Below are 22725 nucleotides of genomic sequence, written 5' to 3'. Positions count from 1 at the left end.
GTGCATTTCGTCCGGCGAGTCCAGTGCGGCCCCAAAGACCATCGCATCAATACCGGGGCCTTTATCCTCGCCTTCGAGGGGGACGTTCTGCCGGAGAAGGTAAAGGTGATGTGCTACCGGTGCGACGTGCGACCTTACCTTCCGCCTCCTATGCGCTGCTTTCGGTGTTTGAGCTTTGGGCACACGTCGTCACTGTGTGAGGCTGCGCCCCTTTGTGGCGATTGTGGACATCCTCTTCGTGAGGAACATACATGCACCCCACCACCTCGGTGCGTCAATTGTCCTGGCATCCACTCGCCTATATCTTTAGACTGCCCCACGTATCAGATGGAGAAGAAGATTCAAGAAAGCATAAGAGAGACGATTCAAAGTTTTTCAGAGGCCAGGAAGAAGTATGACCACCTCCATCCCGTGGCGTTGACAACTTCGTTTGCCTCAGTCGTGTCCACTCCTTCCACAGTATCCTCCCCCCTCTCCTGTGCCCCCCTCCACCTCCTCACCCCATCTGGGGTCTACACCTCCGCCTCCCAAATCCCTCCCTCCCAAATCCCTCCCTTCCAAATCCCTCCCTTCCAAATCCTCCTCCCTCGTGGCCCCTGCCACCTCTGCCCCAGGGGCCACCCTTCCTCCTCCCCCTCCTCCCCCTCCTCCCCCTCCTCCCCCTCCTCCCCCTCCTCCTCCCCCTCCTCCTCCCCCTCCCCCTCCCCCTCCCCCTCCCCCTCCTCCTCCCCCTCCTCCTCCCCCCTCCCCCTCCCACTCCCCCTCCCCCTCCCCCTCCCCCTCCCCCTCCCCCTCCCCCTGCCCCTGCCCCTGCCCCTGCCCCTGCCCCTGCCCCTGCCCCTGCCCCTGCCCCTGCCCCTGCCCCTGCCCCTGCCCCTGCCCCTGCCCCTGCCCCTGCCCCTGCCCCTGCCCCTGCCCCTGCCCCTGCCCCTGCCCCTGCCCTGCCCCTGCCCCTGCCCCTGCCCCTGCCCCTGCCCCTGCCCCTGCCCCTGCCCCTGCCCCTGCCCCTGCCCCTGCCCCTGCCCCTGCCCCTGCCCCTGCCCCTGCCCCTGCCCCTGCCCCTGCCCCTGCCCCTGCCCCTGCCCCTGCCCCTGCCCCTGCCCCTGCCCCTGCCCCTGCCCCTGCCCCTGCCCCTGCCCCTGCCCCTGCCCCTGCCCCTGCCCCTGCCCCTGCCCCTGCCCCTGCCCCTGCCCCTGCCCCTGCCCCTGCCCCTGCCCCTGCCCCTGCCCCTGCCCCTGCCCCTGCCCCTGCCCCTGCCCCTGCCCCTGCCCCTGCCCCTGCCCCTGCCCCTGCCCCTGCCCCTGCCCCTGCCCCTGCCCCTGCCCCTGCCCCTGCCCCTGCCCCTGCCCCTGCCCCTGCCCCTGCCCCTGCCCCTGCCCCTGCCCCTGCCCCTGCCCCTGCCCCTGCCCCTGCCCCTGCCCCTGCCCCTGCCCCTGCCCCTGCCCCTGCCCCTGCCCCTGCCCCTGCCCCTGCCCCTGCCCCTGCCCCTGCCCCTGCCCCTGCCCCTGCCCCTGCCCCTGCCCCTGCCCCTGCCCCTGCCCCTGCCCCTGCCCCTGCCCCTGCCCCTGCCCCTGCCCCTGCCCCTGCCCCTGCCCCTGCCCCTGCCCCTGCCCCTGCCCCTGCCCCTGCCCCTGCCCCTGCCCCTGCCCCTGCCCCTGCCCCTGCCCCTGCCCCTGCCCCTGCCCCTGCCCCTGCCCCTGCCCCTGCCCCTGCCCCTGCCCCTGCCCCTGCCCCTGCCCCTGCCCCTGCCCCTGCCCCTGCCCCTGCCCCTGCCCCTGCCCCTGCCCCTGCCCCTGCCCCTGCCCCTGCCCCTGCCCCTGCCCCTGCCCCTGCCCCTGCCCCTGCCCCTGCCCCTGCCCCTGCCCCTGCCCCTGCCCCTGCCCCTGCCCCTGCCCCTGCCCCTGCCCCTGCCCCTGCCCCTGCCCCTGCCCCTGCCCCTGCCCCTGCCCCTGCCCCTGCCCCTGCCCCTGCCCCTGCCCCTGCCCCTGCCCCTGCCCCTGCCCCTGCCCCTGCCCCTGCCCCTGCCCCTGCCCCTGCCCCTGCCCCTGCCCCTGCCCCTGCCCCTGCCCCTGCCCCTGCCCCTGCCCCTGCCCCTGCCCCTGCCCCTGCCCCTGCCCCTGCCCCTGCCCCTGCCCCTGCCCCTGCCCCTGCCCCTGCCCCTGCCCCTGCCCCTGCCCCTGCCCCTGCCCCTGCCCCTCCCCATCTCCCCCCTCCCCCTCCCCATCTCCCCCCTCCCCCTCCCCATCTCCCCCCTCCCCCTCCCCATGTCAAACTCTTCACACAGTATCGTATCTCCCATTTCATCTTCATCTACATCCTCTTCCATTTCCATAATATTGACCTCAAGAACATCACCCTTGTAAAGACCCTCTATATACTCCTTCCACCTTTCTGCTTTCTCTTCTTTGCTTAGAACTGAGTTTCCATCTGAGCTCTTGATATTCATGCGAGTGGTTCTCTTTTCTCCAAATGTCTCTTTAATTTTCCTGTAGGCAGTGTCTATCTTACCCCTAGTCATATATGCTCTATATCCTTACATTTGTCCTCTAGCCATCCCTATTTAGCCAGTTTGGACTTCCTGTCGATCTCATTTTTGAGACGATTGTATTCCTTTTTTGCCTGCTTCATTTACTGCATTTTTGTATTTTCTCCTTTCATCAAATTCATATCTCTTCTGTTACCCTACGATTTCTATTAGCCCTCGCCTTTTTACCTACTTGATCGTCTGCTGCCTTCACTATTTCATCTCTCAAAGCTACCTATTCTTTCCTACATTCTTGTCAATCGTTCCCTAATGCTCTCACTGAAACTCTCTGCAACCTCTGCTTCTGTCAGTTTATCCATGTCCCATCTTCTTAAATTCCCAGCTTTTTGCAGTTTCTTCAGTTTTAATCTACAGTTCATAACCAATAGATTGTGGTCAGAGTCTACATCCACCCCTGGAAATGTCTTACAATTTAAAACCTGGTTCCTAAATCTCTGTCTTACCATTATATAATCTGTCTGAAACCTTTAAGTATCTCCAGGCTTCTTCCATGTATACAACCTTCTTTTATGATTCTTGAACCAAGTGTTAGCTATGATTAAGTTACGCTATGTGCAGAATTCAACGAGGCAGGTTCCTCTTTCATTCTTACCCCCATTCCATATTCACATACTACGATTCCTTCTCTTCCTTTCCCTACTGTCGAATTCCAGTCACCCATTACTATTAAACTTTGGCTCCCTTGACTATCTGAATAATTGCTTTTATCTCATCATATATTTCATCAATCTCTTCATCTGCGGAGCTAGTTGGCATATAAACTTGTACTACTGTGGTACGCGTGGGCTTTCTATCTATCTATCTTGGCCACAATAATGCATTCACTATGCTGCTTGTAATAGCTTACCCGCATTCCTATTTTGTTTTTTGTTATTCATTATTAAACCTACTCCTGCATTACACCTATTTGATTTTGTATTAAAACCCTGTATTCACCTGACTAAAAGTCTTGTTCCTCCTGCCACCGAACTTCACTAATTCCCACTATATCTAACTTTAACCTATCCATTTCCCTTTTTAAATTTTCTAACCTGCCTGCCCGATTAAGGGATTGGACATTCCACACTCCGACCCGTAGAATGCCAGTTTTCTTTCTCCTGATATCAACATCCACCTGAGCAGTCCCTGCCCGGAGATCTGAATGGGGGACTATTTTACCTCCAGAATATTTTACCCAAGAGGACACCATCATCATTTAACCATACAGTAAAGCTGCATGCACTTGGGAAAAACTACGGCTATAGTTTCCCCTTGCTTTCAGCTGTTCACAGTACCAGCACAGCAAGGCTGTTTTGGTCAGTGTTACAAGGCCAGATCAGTCAATCATCCAGACTGTTGCTCCTGCAACTACTGAAAAGGCTGCTGCCCCTCTTCAGGAACCACGCATTTGTCTGGCCTCTCAACAGATACTCCTCCGTTGTGGTTGCGCCTACGGTACAGCTATCTGTATCGCTGAGGCACGCAAGCCTCCCCATCAATGGCAAGGTCCATAGTTCATGAAGGGGAGACTCCTGAGGGGTATAGTGCCAAATTCTGTGCAACTGGTGCATTGGATTATCAAAATCCAAAGCTAGTTGGGGGCCCTGCCCATAATGCTCCAAAGGTTTTCAATTGGTGAGAGATCCGGTGACCGTGCTAGCCAAAGTAGGATTTGGTAAGTACAAAGACAAGCAATAGAGACTCTTCCTGTGAGAAGGGATTATCTTGTTGAAATGTAAGCTCAGGATGGTGTCCCATCAAGGGCAACAAAATCCCCAGATGACAACCTAACAGGTCCTGCTGTGAAATGACATGGCACCCCAGACAATCACAATTGGTTGTCTGGCCATATGACAGGTGACATTTGGGTTGGTATCCCACCACTGTCCAGGGCTACTCCAGATACATCTTTGCCGGTCATTGGGGTTCAGTTCGAAGATGGATTCATCATTGAAGACAATTCTACTCCAGTCAGTGAGATTCCAGGCCGTATATGCCCGAAACCACTGCAGACAGGTTTGTTGTTGTACAGATAAAAATGGTGGTCAGCACAAGTGGCACTGAGAGCTCAGACCTCTTTCTGAGATCCATTTATTAATGGTCCTTGTGGTCACTGAAGCATCAGTTGCTCGTCAGATTAATAGTGATGGTGAGTCAGGGGCTCTGAGTGCCTCTGTAATGATTGCTGAGTCCTCACATTGTGTTGTCTCTCTAGGTCAGCTGTTTCCATCCCAATGCTGTGTTCAGCCACGTTAACCCATTCCTGCCAACATAGTCGAATATTGGCATCACTCGTATTCATTGTGAGTGATTCACTGGCTACTCCAACTGTCTTTTTTGAATCCAACTATGTGCTGTCATCTGTGTATATTGTTCACGTGGCACTCTGTAAGGCATAGCTACTGTCAAACTGAGTACACTGAATGGGATGTGCAATGACTGTATGTCTTGGTATCAACATATCCCCAGTTTACTAACCTTGCCAACTGTGTGGTGAAATTTCATTGCAGCATCATACATCCACCTGTCGACCACCAAAGTTTACAGTTTTGCTTTTTTTGTGTAATGAACTTCGCTCAACTGACGAAACTCCCACTACATGGCATCCTTACCTCTGTCTTTCCCAGTAGGAATCTACCATTTTCTGCCATCTTTGTGTGGGCCATACTAAGTTGACACATGGTTTTTTACTACACAATGATCCCCTCCTCCCCCCCCCCCCCATCCCTGTAGTGGGGCTCCCCTTATGGTGATACATATTTTGCTCCCCTGCCTTTTGGTCCTTTGCACTAAATGTGCCATTGCGAGGTGCCAGCAGTCAATCCTTGGATGCTTAAGTCTGTCCTCAGTTTTCTTTGCAAAAGTGCTTCGTCCTCTCAGGTTTAAGTTCTTGAATTTTTGTCTGGAATTGGAGTCCCTTGGAGTCCCTTGGCGTTGGCGTTGGTTATGGAGGCCATGGCCTTGCCTCCACACCAGCTAGATTCTTTCCACCATTTCCGCTACGTTTTGTGCAGTTTTTTCCCATTTTCATGTGTCTTCTTCCTCTGGTGGTGTCCACATAATGTTGTGATCGTGGTATATAATATGCAGTTCGGGAAGGATCGATGGAGGTGCTGGTGCCCCAATGTGCGTAGCATTTCTGGATCACCCTACTCTCCCCTGTTTTTTTTTTTTCCTCTCCCTGCTGCCCCAATGTTCCTTCTACCTCTTTGTTATCCCATTTTTCCTTCCCCGTGACTGGACTGTGGTGTTTGTGTTTATCAGCCAGGCTAAGGATGGTGCGATCCTGTAACATATTGGCATACTTCACACCTGCCATGCTGACAATTCAAAAAGCAGTACTATGCATTTCCTCAAAGAAAAAAAGCCCAATCATGAGTGATGTGGTAAATCCACACCACATTGTGACTTCCCCATCATGCCATTGAGTTTCCAGTGTCATTGACTTTTTGGCTGGTTTTTGCACTCATTATTGATTTCAATAAAACTCCATGTCATTTCAGACGTGTAACAAGTTGTACCTCTCTACCTTCTTTATTCTGTGTATTAGTGCATTTTCAAATGTTAACAGACTTTTGTGTCACCCTATATTTTACTCTTAAATTTACTTTGATCTTGTTCTTTTGGTAGATGTAATGTAATGTGAGTGCAGACTTCTATTTATTTCTTTTTTGTGTTCATTAGGTCTATGGGAAGCACGTACATTTATCACACAACAGCTTCAGTACAAGCAAGACTCAAAAGTGATACTGTGAGGCTTGTTGATGGCAGTACCTGCAAGCTCATAGGGCAGTGTCATGATGTACATAAATGTAAGGATGTCTACAGTTTTGTATCTCAGTTGTAAGGTGTTATGTAAGAGCTAGTCAAATGAAAATGAGATAGATGGCAAAAAAGTAAGAAAACTGTTTATGATTTAAAAAGTAATCATGATAACTGTTAATACACTATCTGACTGTGAGACAAGTTTGCAAAGGGAACAGAGTTTGGCAGTAACTTTTTCAATAATCTCCACAAAAAAACACTGATGTAATGGAAAGACAATATAATCCATCTGTTCAGATGCAAACCAGAAACATTGGGGAATAACTGTTGACAAGTCGCTAGGTTATGTTTTCCTCCCATGGTGTAGCCCAGGAGAAAAAGTTTCTAGGGTCACAATAATAAGCGCTAAATTGCAATCTGTTCAAAAAGTCTGCAGAGGATTCATGGCCACCAGCTGACAACTTTGGTCATTACATGACACAAGACATTCACCACAATTCCACCTACTCTGAACGAAGGCTCTCACAATGCATGCCACCATGTCAGAGCAAAGGCCACCTGGCACAATGGTCACTGCCCAGAGTCTCAATACCCCAAAATGGCAGGCATCTACTGCTTTGTGTAAGTGGGAGGTGAAGGCTTGGGTATCAGTAGTGTGATCCATGTGTGGTCAGGAGGGCTACCACCATACTGATACTTGATGACACTCAACCCCCACCCCCTGCCCCACCCCCCCCCCCATCCAGACTAGCTACGTTGCTGGATGGTGGGTGACCTATCCCACATGACACCATGGCTAGGTTAGCAGAAGAGTTTCTGTGTTAGAGTATAAGTCAGAGAAAATATATAGTCAGAGTAAAACTTCACCACAGGTAATGAAAAGGTCCTGCAATGGGTTTGTGGGTCCATGCTCATCACACATATACACATAAAAGAGTTGTGAGCTACCTAGGTGCAAGACTCTTATGTGTGGTATGGTTCATTTATAAAGAATTCTTTTAAAGCAGTCTGTCTGAATGAGGTATTTAGTCTCTCACACCTGTAATCAAAGGAATTATACCATTTTTGGCCATGCTCTCCCTTACATTTTCAGCTGTCAGTTCAGCTGATGTATCTTTTTCCCCTCCTGTTACAGTTTTGTCTTGTTTATTTCTGTCTCCCAATAGCAGCAATGTGCACAGCTTCAATGTGAGCGAACCACCAATGTCAGTAGAAATTCAGTGCTCCCCTGACTGCTCTGTTCATCCAAGATTGGCCCACATTTGTGTGAGAGTTGTGACACCTAGCTTATCCCAGTCACTTCTGATACTATCTCAGCTTGAAGGCCACAAGTCTTTGCCTGTTGTTCTTGAACCTCATGTCTTTTACAAAGAAACCTACATATCCCTGTGAAGAGTCTCACCAGAAATCCCTTCTCCTATCCCACTGCAGTTGTCAGTACAAGGCAATTCAGAGTCACCACCCACACACCAATACCAAACTTTTAACTAAATTAAATTACACAGATATGTGTCTACATAATGGGTCTGTTACAGCTGTGTTGACAACTACTGACACACAAAGATAAGTGTGGCCTACTTGTCACACTGTAATCAAACCTGCTTTAATTTCTATAGATAAATAGGAAGTACTACAACACTTAGTCTTTTAAATGAAATGGGAGTGCCAAAGATATACCCAGACAACCTTCATCCCACATTTATTGTAAATTAATTTATATCAGTCTCTGTGTTTTCCCACCTTATGAACTTTTCAGTTTTAATGAATAATACTATATGAAAAGGGATACTTTTATAATATGAACATGAAGTGGCATACATACACTTGTTCACTTCATAATGTGGATGAAATTAATGATTAAACTCCAATTAATACCTTAACTACAGAGCAGCACAAAATGACAGTGTCTCATCTGCAACCAAAACTACTTGTTCCATTCTATTAATTAGTATACTTAATGTCAGAAGTGCTATACCTTTTTTTTTTTTTCCATACGATAGGCACATGTAGCTGATGCAGCCACAATACCACAAAATCACTTCCTTGAAGAATATGTTTTCAATAAACAATAAAGTAACTAACTCTTTGTAAGAGATAAGAAGGAAAATTCTTACTATCAAGTTGTTCAAGTGATCAGACTGTGGAGAAAACAATTTATGATGAAGAGAAAGATACAGAAAGGTAATGTTACAAATGAAGTTTTGGAGTATCATCTTTGCAAAAATAAAAGTAAGAGGACACTGGATCACTAAAACTAAATACTAGTGCAATGGTCATAAATTCAGAAAAATTTACTATATAATTATTCTTGTTTACCACAAAAAGTAATAAGATAAAACCACTCAGATACCATGAGATAGATCATAACAATGGTTCACAATAATATCTGATGGATTAATCAGTAAATGAAATGACTAGTAATCTATGATGATATACAGTAACGAAGTAATAATCTGCAAGACAATGCTAATTATTTACGGTACTGTAAAGTTGTTGCATATGAGTTGCCTTAGACACTGCAAGTAGTTTTATAGAGCTATACCCAGCAAAAGAAGTAACTTTCTCGTCTGCCATCACCAGTGAAAATACTCCATTTAGGAAACCCTCTTGCCAGAAATCCACAATTCAGTGTCCCAACACCGGTCAGTGGATTGGAGAGCCACACCATTTGGGTCCCAGGGCTGTCCACTCTTTTCCAATCCTACACCCAGAACAAATAAACCCTCACAAGGATCTCAATGGCCAAAAGTTGTGTAAGAGACAAAAATGAAATATCAGGAGAAACATACTTCGGTGATCCCAGAGGCATTGGATACCCCATTTCTGTCAACTTTAGGATCTCTTCTCACAGTCTTGTGGCATCACTGCAATGGTTGATATGTGACAACCTTTGTGACAGTAAGCACTTTAGGAAGGTCCTCTCACTCCCTTGTCACCACGTGATGGACTGATTAACCTGTTGAGCTCTTCAGAAGTTCAAGTAGTATTTGTGTACCTCTTCTGTTACCTTCACCTTCTCTCTGTCATTTGCATTGATGACGGGGTGTCGAATGTCCCTGGCGTGGGTGTGATCACCTACACCACAGGAACTGCTGTTCCACATTATACAGCCCCGCCCCCTCTGCCACTGAATGGTGCCATTGTAGACCCCAAAGACGTTGCAACAGATTTTAAGGATCATTGAAGGGCCTTTAAATGTCTCAAGCGACATTCTTCACTGACCACCTTCTTTACTTCCAAACGGCTTATCATCTGTGGCTCACTATGCAAGTAAACAAAGTGAGGAGGAATGCTGGAGCCCTACGTTTTCTCATTGGGAACATATGCCTCTTAATACTAGGTGTGAGTCAAACTTCATAGTCTACAGGGCTGTCAAATATCAACACGTGTTCCCAGTCTCTTCTTTATGGTGTTACTTGTTCCAATGCTTTGGTCCTTGTTGAAAACCTTGTGACCTACTTTCCAACAGCATCTGTGACCTCTTCTTATGTGGGTACCTTGTGAATGCTTACATTGGATATCTTTCTGTCTTACACTATCTGTCATGCTGGTTATCTAATGAACCTTATACTGTCTGGGAAGTGCTTCAGGCTCTTGACTCATCATACAGCCCCAGGCACTGATCTGATTCATAATCAGACAATTTTTTTTATTTAATCGTGTCAGAAACTCACTCTATAGCTTACAAGTTATATAAAATGTTCCAAAACATGGTACTATAAGCATTACAATTACAATTTAATGTTTTGTGACTAGTATGTAGCAACCTCCCATGCATCCTCGGTGACATCGATGGAATTCTGTGGCACGCATGATGTTGGGAATAGGCTGAGACAAGATGATGACTCGTCTGTTCTTCACCACATTCACATGCTGTGGAGTTGCATGCAAATCCTCACTTTTTCAAGTTGGTCTTCGTTCTTCCAACTCCAGAATGCAGCCTGTTTAGGGTCTTCCATATTGACCAGCTTTCTTCATGACCTGATGGGAGGCATTGAGTTGGGATCATCCACCCTGCAAGGTGGCTGGTTCTGGAATGCCACGAGTCGATCCTGAAGTTCGAAGGTAGTTCAGTGAGGCTTTCAGTTGAATGGAGAAAGCTTTTCCTTGACTTGAGCCTTGGTACTGCTGCCTGATACTCGTGTAGTGTGTGGGTCTTCACGTTCAGTGCCTTAGATGTTTCCAGTCTGAGATCTACACCACTTGATAAAGTTTATGGTCTAGCAGGCATCCCACCTCCAGGTACCCATCGTGAATGTGCATACAAACATCCTGTACTGAGTCTGCCGGTTTCATTCAAGGTGATATATACTTGTTTAGCATGACTAGATCTGCACCAGTCAGGGCAAGCATATTCTGCAGTTGAATAACAAAGAGCTACAGCAGAAGTTCTTAAGATGCAAGGATGCATCCCCCAGGTTGTACCCAATAATTTCCAGAAAATGTTGTTCCTTGCAGAGACAAATGTTCATATGCATGTGAACTCCTAAGGGACCAAACTGCTGAGGTCATCAGACCCTATATTTGCACATTACTTACACTAAATTAACGCTAAGGACAACACACACCCATATCCGAGGGGGGACTCAAACCTCTGGCGGGAGGGACCGCACTATTAGTGACATGGTGTCTCAAATCGCGTGACCACTCCATGTGGCCTTTGCAGATACCTTCCGTTTGGTGTTCAGGCAATGTATTCTGTAGGTAAGTGCTTGATTGAGAGTTACTCCAAGATATTGGGGCAATTTCCTTGCTGCATGTCTATTTCTAAGATGGAATGCACAAATCTGTGTTTTTGCTGGATTTGGCTTCAGCTGGTTGTCTTGGTAATAGCCACTTAGAATATTTAGAGCATGGGAGAGCTTCTCTTCCATATGTTCAAAAGATGCTCCTTGGACTGCTAGAGCAACATCATCAGACAATTCACCATGTGGATGACACTCACAACTGCTGTCTACTCATGGACTCCAACTGTATTTGGCTAGAAGGTGTTCTCCCTTCACCGTGCAAGTCCATTCACCGTGCAAGTCCCTTCACAGTGGGAAGACACTTCTCAGTGCAAGTCCCTTCATAGTGGGAAGATACTATCATCATCCCAATCCTTAAAGCAGATGAAACCCCAAGTCTGTTGACAACTAGTGTCTGATTAACCTCACTACAGGCTCGGAAACTGTTTGAGAGAATGGTAACCTGGCAAATACGATGGGATCTCAAATCACAGAGCCTTTTGTTGCCTGTCAGTGTGGTTTTCTGGACAGGATACACAACTGACCATCTGGTTGGTTTCAAAACAGCAATCTGGCAGGCATTTTTCTAAATGCCAACCACTTATTGCATGAGGCATATGACACTGCTTGGCACCATCACGTTTTACTTACCTTCCATGAGATGAACTTTTGTGGGTCCTTATTCATCTTATCCCATCATCTGAAAATGCCCAAATTCTTCTTGTTTCTTCAACTGGATTTGATACACAGCAGGTAGCTATTTTTTATGTCACTAATTCCTAGACACTACCAGATCTATTTATTTGGCTGACTGCCATCAGAAGTGAATGCAGTAATTCTTTTACGGTGTATTGATAATTTTTATTTATGGACCGTCTGACAGCAACTGAATAAAACACAATTTTAGTGTCATACGCGTTTCGCCTTTATTTTCTTTAAGGCATCATCAGTGGCCTGGAATATGTACATATGTTAGCTATTTTATTTACATTTATGTAACTGTGCCTATTGGTTATAAACAGTTCTGGTGGTTGGTATTTCCTATTAAGTAGTAATGTTTTGAACTGCACTTACAGGTTGCGTAGACAGTTTCTTACGTATTACGCTCCTGTTGCATTTTCGGTGTTCTTCTTCATCCTATGAACGCCAATTTGCTGTTTTTTCCACATTCCACAGCACTATGCACTGAACGCTTGTTTTAATGCAATGTTTTGGTTTCTGTTGCTGACTGTCAAATGTTTTTGCCAAAGACTGAATATTACTGCCAAACTTATGAGTGTAACTATTGAAGTAAGTAAGTGTGTGTGTGTGTGTGTGTGTGTGTGTGTGTGAGAGAGAGAGAGAGAGAGAGAGAGAGAGAGAGAGAGAGAGAGAGAGAGAGAGAGAGATCGTGTTCATTTCCTGTTCATAGTTTCTCTTGCTGAGTGGGATTCTGTTTAATCTATGTAACATGTGTCTTAGTGCTGCAAGTTTCTGGCTGTGGGGGTGGTTGGATGCGGAATGTATTATTGTGTCCGTGGCTGTTGGTTTTCTAAAGATGTTAAATGTATGTTTTCCATTTTCTTTTTTAATTGTAATGTCAAGAAAATTTATTTGATTTTCTTTTTCTAGTGTGAATTTTATGTTCTGATGAGCTTTGTTTATTTCTGAATGGAGTTCATCTATTTTTTCACTTGGCTCATCTACCAGACAAATAATGTCATCCACATATCTGTACCAATATATGATTTTGAAACTTTCATTTGTGGTTATCTTGTCAAATATCTGATTTTCAAGGTGACCGATGAAAATGTTTGCTAGTGTTCCTGATATTTGGGATCCCATGGGCAGTCCATCAGTTTGCAGATAATATTCTTCCTCAAACTAAAAGTAGTTTTGTTCAGTTGTCAGTCTGAGCATATCTGTTAATTCTTTTATTGCGTCTGTGGTGAGGTTGCTGTGGGATGAGAGATTTTGTTCTACGATTTCTATTGTTTCTGTGATAGGGATGGAGGTATACGTATTTTCTATATCGAATGAAATCAGTTAACAAACAACAACGTATTAATAACAAGAGCAGACAAGGGAAATGTAACAGTACTCATGGATAAAGAACAATACATCACAAAAACCAAGGATTACATAAACACCAATGCAATACAAAACTGAAGTCGGATCCAACTACACGATTCCAGGCAAATGTCAAACGAACACTGAAAAACATTGAACACACACTCACAGACAAACAGAAATACTACTTAACACAGAAAAACCCACAAGCACCAACACTCCGCAGTCAACCGAAAGTACATTAAGATGGAATGCCAATGAGACCTGTTATCAACTTCAAGAAAGCCCCAACATACCGCATAGCCAAACACCTCCAAAAGTTTGTTACAAAACACTATAAAGTAGAAAACAACAGAACAGTGATAAACACAGGAAACCTAATAGAAAACATACAGAACATACAGGTACCACACACAGCATCACTGATTTCATTCGATATAGAAAATATGTATACCTCCACCCCTATCACAGAAACAATAGAAATCGTAGAACAAAATCTCTCACCCCACAGCAACCTCACCACAGACGCAATAAAAGAAATAACAGATATGCTCAGACTGACAACTGAACAAAACTACTTTCAGTTTGAGGAAGAATATTATATATGACGGTAGTATCTGTTCCCGAAAGAACAGTTACCGTGGATGACCATGCAGCTTTGCTAGAAATGAAATGATAATTAAATGGACACCCTAGCTGCAAAAAGGCGTTGATGTACTTCATTAGGGACATGTTGAAAATGTGTGCCCCGACCGGGACTCGAACCCGGGATCTCCTGCTTACATGGCAGACGCTCTATCCATCTGAGCCACCGCGGGCACAGAGGATAGTGCGTCTGCAGGGACTTATCCCTTGCACGTTCCCCGTGAGATCCACATTCCCAACATGTCCACACCACTACATTCATAGTGCGCCTAATAGATGTTTTGCCCATCATACTCATTACTCGTGGCAGATTAATCTACCAAGTCCCGTACGAGTTCGGGCATAGCGTGTGCGTTCGCACAAGAAGGTCAATGGCTGGGAAGCCATATTTTAACTATATATGACGGGGAACGTGCAAGGGATAAGTCCCTGCAGACGCACTATCCTCTGTGCCCGCGGTGGCTCAGATGGATAGAGCGTCTGCCATGTAAGCAGGAGATCCCGGGTTCGAGTCCCGGTCGGGGCACACATTTTCAACATGTCCCCAATGAAGTACATCAACGCCTGTTTGCAGCTAGGGTGTCCATTTAATTATCATTTCATTGAGGAAGAATATTATCTACAAACTGATGGACTGCCCATGGGATCCCTAATATCAGGAACACTAGCAAACATTTTCATCAGTCACCTTGAAAATCATATATTTGACAAGATAACCACAAATGAAAGTTTCAAAATCATATTTTGGTACAGATATGTGGATGACATTATTTGTCTGGTAGATGAGCCAAGTGAAAAAATAGATGAACTCCATTCAGAAATAAACAAAGCTCATCAGAACATAAAATTCACACTTGAAAAAGAAAATCGAATTTTCTTGACATTACAATTAAAAAAGAAAATGGAAAACATACATTTAACATCTTTAGAAAACCAACAGCCACGGACACAATAATACATTCCACACCCAACCACCCCCACAGCCAGAAACTTGCAGCACTAAGACACATGTTACATAGATTAAACAGAATCCCACTCAGCAAGAGAAACTATGAACACACACACACACACACACACACACACACACACACACACACACACACACACACACACACACACACACACACACACACACACACACACAATATGAACACACACACACACACACACACACACACACACACACACACACACACACGAATGCATACACGAACAGACCACAGATACTTCAATAGTTACTCATAGGTTTGGCAGTAATATTCGATCTTTGGCAAAAACATTTGACAGTCGGCAACAGAAACCAAAACATTGCACCAAAACAAGCGTTCAGTGCATAGTGGTGTGGAATGTGGAAAAAACAGCAAATTGGCATTCATAGGATGAAGAACGACACCGAAAATGCAACAGGAGCGTAATACGTAAGAAACTGTCTACGCAACCTGTAAATACAGTTCAAAACATTACTACTTAATAGGAAATACCAACCACCAGAACTGTTTATAACCAATAGGCACAGTTACAAAAATGTAAATAAAATAGCTAACATATGTACATATTCCAGGCCACTGATGATGATGCCTTGCAGAAAATAAAGGTGAAACGCGTATGGCACTAAAATTGTGTTTTATTCAGTTGCTGTCAGACGGTCGATAAATAAAAATTATCAATATACCGTAATATTACATGCAACTGAGGAAGACAGGATTACAAAAGTTGAAGATGGCAGTAATTCTTGTTCTGTCTTGCTCTTGAATCAATTTCTGTGAGATGAAGTCATCAGTACTTGCACTGCAAGTAGCATACACAGCAACAGGCTGGATCGAGTTATGCAGTAGAGTTACAAACATAAACAGCAGAACATGATTTACAAGTTTATTCATAGGAGTCTTCCGGAGTATATTCCCCTACATTGATGAACCCATCAACACTGAACAAAGTGCTATTAAAAAGCACTTCTTCTTGGAGCTTAACTTCATCAAAAATCAGCACACCTATTTGTTTCTTTTCATCTCATCTTTCCTGAGAATAATTCTTAATTGTTTTGGTAGCAGGCATATTGATTCCATATGAGCATCCGAGACCCATTACTAAATTTTGCAGATGGTGTTTTGGAAGAAAGTGGCAACAATCCTTGCTTCAAACAATGTCTATATCCTTTGGGTGACTTAATTTTAAGAGCACACTGTCCAGAAGAAACTCTGTTATCATCCACATTCCCTTATTGTTTTCCAACAGGCTTTTCTTTCTTTTGTGTCTACTATGATTTTCTGTTTCTTGCTTAGTTTAGAACTAGATCACTGTAGCCTTCAACTCTGTGATGTGCACTCACAACATTTCAAACAAACTCGCAAAATAAGCATAGACACTACCGACACACACCTTCCAATATGGCAAAATCATGTCAACTGAAGTGACAGTTCTGCTCGTAGTTTACGGGCTTGCCATCTGCCCTACACTACGTGTGTTAACACACCGGGTGGCAGCACACTTTCTCTTCTGCTTGCTATGATCTAATGTTTTTATGGCAGTTGTGACAGCCATTAATAGAGCCCTACATTGTGTCAAATGGACCACCCTCAACTGCAGTTTAATCTGTAGTAACTCAGTGAGCAGTCTCCAGGCTGTTGATTGATGATACTTTTGTCACCCTATGATGTGTGCTATTCACAACATTCTCTATTAGACCTTAATCCATCCTCCCATGGGACAAGGCAGCTAACATTGACGTGGATGTGGACAGGACATGTGACCTCAGCACACGGGATGAGCTGGTTAACATGATTTGTGCTCTCAGCACTCCTGTGCACCCATTATTACCTTTATTTGATTTGCAATGCACATCATTACCTTAAAAGAATAGAGGCACATAAAATAGCTGTGTCAACTGTGTTAGTGATTGTCAAAGAAAAGTTGAGAAAATCATAATGAAGGTTCTGGACTCATCAGTGGTTTGAACGTTGAATTGCTGGCACTGGAACAATACGTAATGCTGTCCAACAATCTGAGATATTGTTATTTGTTAAGTTAATTGGATTTCCATCCCATTTTCATTTTAAATTTAATACACTTATGGTATAGTGTCTAATGTCAGTATTCTCATGTTGCATTGACTACCAGCACTCTGAAATAACATACCTTATTGCACAGATTTCAAGTTCAAGACTTGTTTTGTAATTTCATGTGAATGGAAGATGAGATTTTATCAAAGTTGCACACCATCACTGAAAAAGATATTTACCAACAAGATAAAAACATAAACCAGTCCATAAACCCATATTTTACGTCACCCAAAGGATATAGACATTGTTTGAAGCAAGGATTGTTGCCACTTCCTTCCAAAACACCATCTGCGAAATTTAGTAATGGGTCTCAGATGCTCATATGGAATCAATATGCCTGCTACCAAAACAATTAAGAATTATTCTCAGGAAGGATGAGATGAAAAGAAACATAGGTGTGCTGATTTTTGATGAAGTTAAGCTCCAAGAAGAAGTGCATTTTAATAGCACTTTGTTCAGTGTTGATGGGTTCATCAATATAGGGGAATATACTCCAGAAGACTCCTATGAATAAACTTGTAAATCATGTTCTGCTTTTTATGTTTGTAACTCTACTGCATAACTGGATCCAGCCTGTTGCTGTGTATGCTACTTGCAATGCAAGTACTGATGACTTAATCTCTCAGAAATTGATTCAAGAGCAAGACAGAACAAGAATTACTGCATTCACTTCTGATGGCAGTCAGCCAAATAAATAGGTCTGGTAGTGTCTAGGAATTAGTGACATAAAAAATAGCTACCTGCTGTGTATCAAATCCAGTTGAAGAAACAAGAAGAATTTGGGCAGTTTCAGATGATGGGATAAGATGAATAAGAACACACAAAAGTTCATCTCATGGAAGGTAAGTAAAACGTGATGGTGCCAAGCAGCGTCATATGCCTCATGCAATAAGTGGTTGGCATTTAGAAAAATGCCTGCCAGATTGCTGTTTTGAAACCAACCAGATGGTCAGTTGTGTATCCCGTCCAGAAAACCACACTGACAGGCAACAAAAGGCTCTGTGATTTGAGATCCCATCGTATTTGCCAGGTTACCATTCTCTCAAACAGTTTCCGAGCCTGTAGTGAGGTTAATCAGACACTAGTTGTCAACAGACTTGGGGTTTCATCTGCTTTAAGGATTGGGATGATGATAGTATCTTCCCACTATGAAGGGACTTGCACTGAGAAGTGTCTTCCCACTGTGAAGGGACTTGCACGGTGAATGGACTTGCACGGTGAAGGGAGAACACCTTCTAGCCAAATACAGTTGGAGTCCATGAGTAGACAGCAGTTGTGAGTGTCATCCACATGGTGAATTGTCTGATGATGTTGCTCTAGCAGTCCAAGGAGCATCTTTTGAACATATGGAAGAGAAGCTCTCCCATGCTCTAAATATTCTAAGTGGCTATTACCAAGACAACCAGCTGAAGCCAAATCCAGCAAAAACACAGATTTGTGCATTCCATCTTAGAAATAGACATGCAGCAAGGAAATTGCCCCAATATCATGGAGTAACTCTCAATCAAGCACTTACCTACAGAATACATTGCCTGAACACCAAACGGAAGGTATCTGCAAAGGCCACATGGAGTGGTCACGCGATTTGAGACACCATGTCACTAATAGTGCGGTCCCTCCCGCCAGAGGTTTGAGTCCCCCCTCGGATATGGGTGTGTGTTGTCCTTAGCGTTAATTTAGTGTAAGTAATGTGCAAATATAGGGTCTGATGACCTCAGCAGTTTGGTCCCTTAGGAGTTCACATGCATATGAACATTTGTCTCTGCAAGGAACAACATTTTCTGGAAATTATTGGGTACAACCTGGGGGATGCATCCTTGCATCTTAAGAACTTCTGCTGTAGCTCTTTGTTATTCAACTGCAGAATATGCTTGCCCTGACTGGTGCAGATCTAGTCATGCTAAACAAGTATATATCACCTTGAATGAAACCGGCAGACTCAGTACAGGATGTTTGTATGCACATTCACGATGGGTACCTGGAGGTGGGATGCCTGCTAGACCATAAACATTATCAAGTGGTGTAGATCTCAGACTGGAAACATCTAAGGCTTTGAGGAAAAAACGAGTTAGTACATATCAAACATGAAAAAGGTCATTTTAAAATCAACTTCAAAAACCAAAATTCCAAAAGTATAAAACACAAAAAATTCTTACCAAAGAAAGATAATGCTCTGCACCCTCCTCCCGCCCTGTGGAGCAACAGATGTCCCTTTCTCCAAAAATGTACTCAATGGGACCGTAATTTTGCAGCCACACACAGGTTGACCTGCTGTGAGGAAAAAACGAGTTAGTACGTTTCAAACATGAAAAAGGCCATTATAAAATCAACTTGAAAAACCAAAATTCCAACATTCCAAAAGTATAAAACACAAAAATTGCTTACCAAAGAAAGATAATATATACTGCTCTGCACCCTCCTCCCGCACTATGGAGCAACAGATGTCCCTTTCTCCAAAAATGTACTCAATGGGACCGTAATGTTGCAGCCACACACAGGTTGACCTGCTGTGAGGAAAAAACGAGTTAGTACATATCAAACATGAAAAAGGTCATTTTAAAATCAACTTGAAAAGCCAAAATTCCAAATGTATAAAACACAAATAATGCTTACCAAGAAAGGAAATGTATACTGCTCTGCACCCTCCTCCCGCCCTGTGGAGCAACAGATGTCCCTTTCTCCAAAAATGTAGTCAATGGGACCGTAATGTTATAGCCACACACAGGTTGACCTGCTGTGAGGAAAAAACGAGTTAGTACATTTCAAACATGGAAAAGGTCATTTTAAAATCAACTTGAAAAACCAAAATTCCAAAAGTATAAAACACAAAAAATTCTTACCAAATAAAGAAAATGGATAGTGCTCCGCACCCTCCTCCCGCCCTGTGGAGCAACAGATGTCCCTTTCTCCAAAAATGTACTCAATGGGACCGTAATGTTGCAGCCACACACAGGTTGACCTGCTGTGAGGAAAAAACGAGTTAGTACATTTCAAACATGAAAAAGGTCATTTTAAAATCAACTTGAAAAACCAAAATTACAAAAGTATAAAACACAAAAAATGCTTACCAAAGAAAGATAATGGATAGTGCTCTGCACCCTCCTCCCGCCCTGTGGAGCAACAGATGTCCCTTTCTCCAAAAATGTACTCAATGGGATCGCAATGTTGCAGCCACACAGAGGCTGACCTGTTGTGAGGAAAAAACGAGTTAGTACATTTCAAACAAGAAAAAGGTCATTTTAAAATCAACTTGAAAAACCAAAATTCCAAAAGTATAAAACACAAAAAATGCTTACCAAAGAAAGATAATGAATAGTGCTCTGCACCCTCCTCCCGCCCTGTGGAGCAACAGATGTCCCTTTCTCCAAAAATGTACTCAATGGGACCGTAATGTTGCAGCCACACACAGGCTGACCTGCTGTGAGGAAAAAACGAGTTAGTACATTTCAAACAAGAAAAAGGTCATTTTAAAATCAACTTGAAAAACCAAAATTCCAAAAGTATAAAACACAAAAAATGCTTACCAAAGAAAGATAATGGATAGTGCTCTGCACCCTCCTCCCGCCCTGTGGAGCAACAGATGTCCCTTTCTCCAAAAATGTACTCAATGGGACCGTAATGTTGCAGCCACACACAGGTTGACCTGCTGTGAGGAAAAAACGAGTTAGTACATTTCAAACAAGAAAAAGGTCATTTTAAAATCAACTTGAAAAACCAAAATTCCAAAAGTATAAAACACAAAAAATGCTTACCAAAGAAAGATAATGGATAGTGCTCTGCACCCTCCTCCTGCCCTGTGGAGTAACAGATGTCCCTTTCTCCAAAAATGTACTCAATGGGACCGTAATGTTGCAGCCACACACAGGCTGACCTGCTGTGAGGAAAAAACGAGTTAGTACATTTCAAACAAGAAAAAGGTCATTTTAAAATCAACTTGAAAAACCAAATTTCCAAAAGTATAAAACACAAAAAATGCTTACCAAAGAAAGATAATGGATAGTGCTCTGCACCCTCCTCCCGCCCTGGGGAGCAACAGATGTCCCTTTCTCCAAAAATGTACTCAATGGGACCGTAATGTTGCAGCGACACACAGGCTGACCTGCTGTGAGGAAAAAACGAGTTAGTACATTTCAAACAAGAAAAAGGTCATTTTAAAATCAACTTGAAAAACCAAAATTTCAAAAGTATAAAACACAAAAAATGCTTACCAAAGAAAGATAATGTATACTGCTCCGGACCCTCCTCCGGCCCTGTGGAGCAACAGATGTCCATTTCTCCAAAAATGTACTCAATGGGACCGCAATGTAATAGCCACACACAGGTTGACCTGCTGTGTGGAAAAAACGAGTTAGTACATTTCAAACATGATAAAGGTCATTTTAAAATCAACTTAAAAAACCAAAATTTCAAAAGTATAAAACACAAAAAATGCTTACCAAAGAAAGATAATGTATACTGCTCTGCACCCTCCTTAGGCCCTGTGGAGCAACAGATGTCCCTTTCTCCAAAAATGTACTCAATAGGACCGTAATGTTGCAGCCACACACAGGTTGACCTGCTGTGAGGAAAAAACGAGTTATTACATTTCAAACATGAAAAAGGTCATTTTAAAATCAACTTGAAAAACCAAAATTTCAAAAGTATAAAACACAAAAAATGCTTACCAAAGAAAGATAATGTATACTGCTCTGCACCTTCCTCCCGCCCTGTGCAGCAACAGATGTCCCTTTCTCCAAAAATGTACTCCATAGGACCGTAATGTTGCTACCACATACAAGTCGACCTGCCTGAGGAAAAACGAGTACATTTCATACATGAAAAAGACCATTTTAAAATCAACTTGTAAAACCGAAATTCCAAATGTATAAAACACAAATAATGCTTACCAAGAAAGGAAATGTATACTGCTCTGCACCCTCCTCCTGCCCTGTGGAGCAACAGATGTCCTTTTCTCCAAAAATGTACTCAATAGGTCCGTAATGTTGCTACCACACACATGTCGACCTGCTGTGAGGAAAAAACGAGATAGTACATATCAAACATGAAAAAGGTCATTTTAAAATCAACTTGAAAAGCCAAAATTCCAAATGTATAAAACACAAATAATGCTTACAAAGAAAGGAAATGTATACTGCTCTGCACCCTCCTCCCGCCCTGTGGAGCAACAGATGTCCCTTTCTCCAAAAATGTACTCAATGGGACCGTAATGTTATAGCCACACACAGGTTGACCTGCTGTGAGGAAAAAACCAGTTAGTACATTTCAAACATGAAAAAGGTCATTTTAAAATCAACTTGAAAAACCAAAATTCCAAAAGTATAAAACACAAAAAATGCTTACCAAAGAAAGATAATGGATAGTGCTCCGCACCCTCCTCCCGCCCTGTGGAGCAACAGATGTCCCTTTCTCCAAAAATGTACTCAATGGGATCGCAATGTTGCAGCCACACAGAGGCTGACCTGTTGTGAGGAAAAAACGAGTTAGTACATTTCAAAGAAGAAAAAGGTCATTTTAAAATCAACTTGAAAAACCAAAATTCCAAAAGTATAAAACACAAAAAATTCTTACCAAATAAAGATAATGGATAGTGCTCTGCACCCTCCTCCCGCCCTGTGGAGCAACAGATGTCCCTTTCTCCAAAAATGTACTCAATGGCACCGTAATGTTGCAGCCACACACAGGTTGACCTGCTGTGAGGAAAACACGAGTTAGTACATTTCAAACAAGAAAAAGGTCATTTTAAAATCAACTTGAAAAACCAAAATTCCAAAAGAATAAAACACAAAAATGCTTACCAAAGAAAGATAATGGATAGTGCTCTGCACCCTCCTCCCGCCCTGTGGAGCAACAGATGTCCCTTTCTCCAAAAATGTACTCAATGGGACCGTAATGTTGCAGCGACACACAGGCTGACCTGCTGTGAGGAAAAAACGAGTTAGTACATTTCAAACAAGAA

General features: G+C 44.0%; 2 non-coding genes across 2 annotated transcripts; one reads left to right on the top strand and one right to left on the bottom strand.

Moving 5' to 3' along the window:
* Positions 1-13809: 13809 nt before the first annotated feature.
* Trnat-ugu (transfer RNA threonine (anticodon UGU)) lies at positions 13810-13884 on the bottom strand. Its single transcript has one exon. It is a non-coding gene; the product is annotated as a tRNA-Thr (tRNA).
* A 277-nt stretch (positions 13885-14161) lies between these two features.
* Positions 14162-14236, top strand: Trnat-ugu (transfer RNA threonine (anticodon UGU)). Its single transcript has one exon. It is a non-coding gene; the product is annotated as a tRNA-Thr (tRNA).
* Positions 14237-22725: the final 8489 nt, after the last annotated feature.

This window comes from Schistocerca nitens, chromosome 8, assembly GCF_023898315.1.
Source record: "Schistocerca nitens isolate TAMUIC-IGC-003100 chromosome 8, iqSchNite1.1, whole genome shotgun sequence".
Classification (NCBI taxonomy): Eukaryota; Metazoa; Arthropoda; class Insecta; order Orthoptera; family Acrididae; genus Schistocerca; species Schistocerca nitens.
Note: the sequence above shows the minus strand (reverse complement) of the source record. Positions and strands in the feature narration are given on the sequence as shown.